Source organism: Rhagoletis pomonella, unplaced genomic scaffold (genome assembly GCF_013731165.1).
Source record: "Rhagoletis pomonella isolate Grant_MI unplaced genomic scaffold, Rhpom_1.0 Rhpom_scaffold_00003, whole genome shotgun sequence".
NCBI lineage: Eukaryota > Metazoa > Arthropoda > Insecta > Diptera > Tephritidae > Rhagoletis > Rhagoletis pomonella.
In genome coordinates, this window is record NW_023458557.1 from 28,187,366 (window position 1) to 28,190,378 (window position 3,013).

Genomic DNA, 3,013 nt, shown 5'->3' on the forward strand with positions numbered 1-3,013 from the left:
TTCGCCAGTTTTTTGAATGCATGCAAAAAACGAGTTAGGCATCATGTTATCCAAAATGTGCGTGTTGAACTAGTCACGCAAATGAAGGGCCCTAAAGTTCTAGGTCGCCTCCGAACGGCAAATGGTTTTTATGAGAAGCGATTTCATGGCAGAAGTACACTCGGAGATTTGAAAATGCGACGACCGCAGATCGGGAATTGCGTAGAGCAACATTTGCTGGAACTGTATGTGGGATCTGGATGACAGTCTTCCTAAAACAAATTTGAAAAATTTATTGAAGTAGTAACTCTTCTGGCTATGAATTTTTGAGGAAAATTATCCTTTTTGACCATTTTAATAAAAATATTTAGCAAAACGAAGAAAAGTTTAACATTTTAACAGTCAGAAAAAACTTAAGCAATTTTGCTTAAATTTAAGCAAAACGGCAACGCTGTTTATATTATGTTCCTGCCCAGTGCAGCACCGCCCTGCGTTAGTGCGTTTTGTTCCTTCCCAAGTGCTGCATCGCCCGAGTGCGAGTGAATTTTTTTAAATACCGCCATGTAAGTTTATACTGGAGGTTTAATAAGAATAAAAGGTATTCAGTGAATTTTAGCATTGCAGGTCATACACAGCTTTTTTTGTGCTACTGCCCAAGTGCTACCTCGCCCTGCGTTAGTGCATTTTGTTCCTGCCCAAGTTCTGCATCGCCCGAGTGAGAGTGAATCTTTTTAAATACCTCGAAGTAAGTTTATACTGGACATTTAATTACAATAAAAATTATTGAGTGAATTTTAGCATTGCAGGTCATACACAGCTTTTCTTGTGCTACTGCCCAAGTGCTACCCCGCCCTGCGTTAGTGCATTTTGATCCTGCCCAAGTTCTGCATCGCCCGAGTGAGAGTGAATCTTTTTAAATACCTCCAAGTAAGTTTACACTGGACATTTAATTACAATAAAAATTATTGAGTGAATTTTAGCATTGCAGGTCATACACAGCTTTTCTTGTGCTACTGCCCAAGGCTACCTCGCCCTGCATTTGTGTGTTTTATTGTTCCTGTCCAAGTGCTTAGCTGTTTTGCTTGTAAGTACTACTGACTTAAAATTATATTTTGTTTATTTAGGAAAACCCTATAAAAACGATCACTTTTTTGAGGAATGCACTTTTTTTCTACAGATTTCATACGCTCATCCTACAGAAAACTATTAAAATTTGTTTGCCTGAGAGGGGGTCTTCGTATTCTGGCCCGTATGCGCTGAGAATCTGGATTTATATCAATAACTACTTAAATTATTAAGACAAACATATATAAATACATAGTAATACATATTAATACATATAATAATAATATACATAATAACAATAATACATAATAATACATAGAAAAAGTTAGAATACATTTTTTAAAGTTAAAGTAAAATATAGCATAAACAATTTCGATTCAAAAACAAGTAATTTTTAAGCAAAAAAGAAAACCGACTTCAATTCTCATATAAAAATTTAAGGTTATCGTTAATTTCTCATGATCCAATGATGTTATACGGTAATAAACATAAAAAAAATTAAAAATCCGACGAATTGATAACCTCCTTTTTGCGAAGTCGGTTAATAATTAATTTAATAATAAATAAATATATATTAATTAATAAATAATTAATAATTAAATTAATACTGTGTTTAGTAGCATATATAAAAAAAAAATTATAAACGAAAGAATTGTACACAGTTGCGCATATATATCAATAAAAATTTTGTTGAAAGATACACTTTTAATAAAACATTTTTTTTTACATTAGAAGTATGATTGTTTTAACGAGATGTAATTGGATGCTTTCAATAATACTCTCGATATATGTAGATAGAAATTATTGCATTTTTAAAGCTTTTGATTTTATGTTTGGTTTTAGTGTTATCACTATGTTAAAAGCAAGTTGTTTTCTGTGTCATAAGACATGGAAATAAGAAGGCATACATATGTATACCCAAATGCGAAGTAAAAAGAAAAAAATGGTCGGACTCGTGTGGAATGGAGCTAAAAGTTGGGGCAAGAATTTGTGGGCTCAACTTTTGCCCTGAAGATTTTTTGTCTGGTCCTGACCAGCAAAGGACGAAATTAAGCAAGGATGCCCTTGCAATGGTGGTTGACAGCCGCAATACCTCGAACGTGGTGGAATTCGTGGACGCCTCAACACAAACCTAGTAAATTTTAAAAATATTTTAAATTTAACTTTATAATATATGTACACATACTGTTTAGATCTGAAGCAGATGAGCGCGTAGATATTCTGGAAGCAGAGGTTGAAAAGTTGAAAACCCAAGTTAGGGAGCTACAATGCCTGCGATCCAATCTGCAAAAGATTTTTACAGAAGGTCAAATGCGCAAAATGGAAAATCTGACTAGGAATATTCATTGGAGTTGGAAGGACATGTCCCCAGCCTTATCCTTGCATTCCTCTGGGCAGCGTGCTTATGCTCGTCTCATCAAGAATGGCTTCTCCCTTCGAAGCGAGTCCATGATAGCGAAGTGGTGTCAAAAACTGAAGTTCGAGGATGGTGTTCTGAACTTATCCATAAGTGTAATGCGAAGCACCGCGACTGAATTAGCTTTGGACGATAGGCTTTGGATTTTGTCTTTCGATGAAATGAAAGTTCAGTCCGCTTATGAATATGACTCCCTATCTGGTACCATCCGAACGCCAAGCAGCTATGCCCAAGTAGCTATTGCTCGAGGGCTTAAGGGCTATTGGAAACAGCCAGTTTTTTCAGCGTACGACTGCCGTATGACACAATCAATTCTGAACAGTGAGTTGAAACATACAGCAGTCTCAGATGTCATCTCTCACAAAATTTCCGATACCCACCTCACAGTGCACCATGCGGGTCGCCAAAAAGTGAAACTTGCGGCCAGGGGCGCACCCAGGAAAATATTTTGGGAGGGGTTTATACTTCTGAAAGTTCGCTTCAGATAATATGCCCTTTAAGGTACATTTATGCAAGTTTTTCGTAAATTGCACTTTATTTACATAAAATTAG

At 36.0% G+C, this 3,013-nt stretch overlaps 1 long non-coding RNA gene across 1 annotated transcript; it reads left to right on the forward strand.

The window, feature by feature from the left end:
• Positions 1–486: 486 nt before the first annotated feature.
• Positions 487–1,302, forward strand: LOC118736533. Its single transcript, XR_004992712.1, has 5 exons — positions 487–542; positions 596–724; positions 778–906; positions 960–1,063; positions 1,157–1,302. It is a non-coding gene; the product is annotated as an uncharacterized LOC118736533 (long non-coding RNA).
• Positions 1,303–3,013: the final 1,711 nt, after the last annotated feature.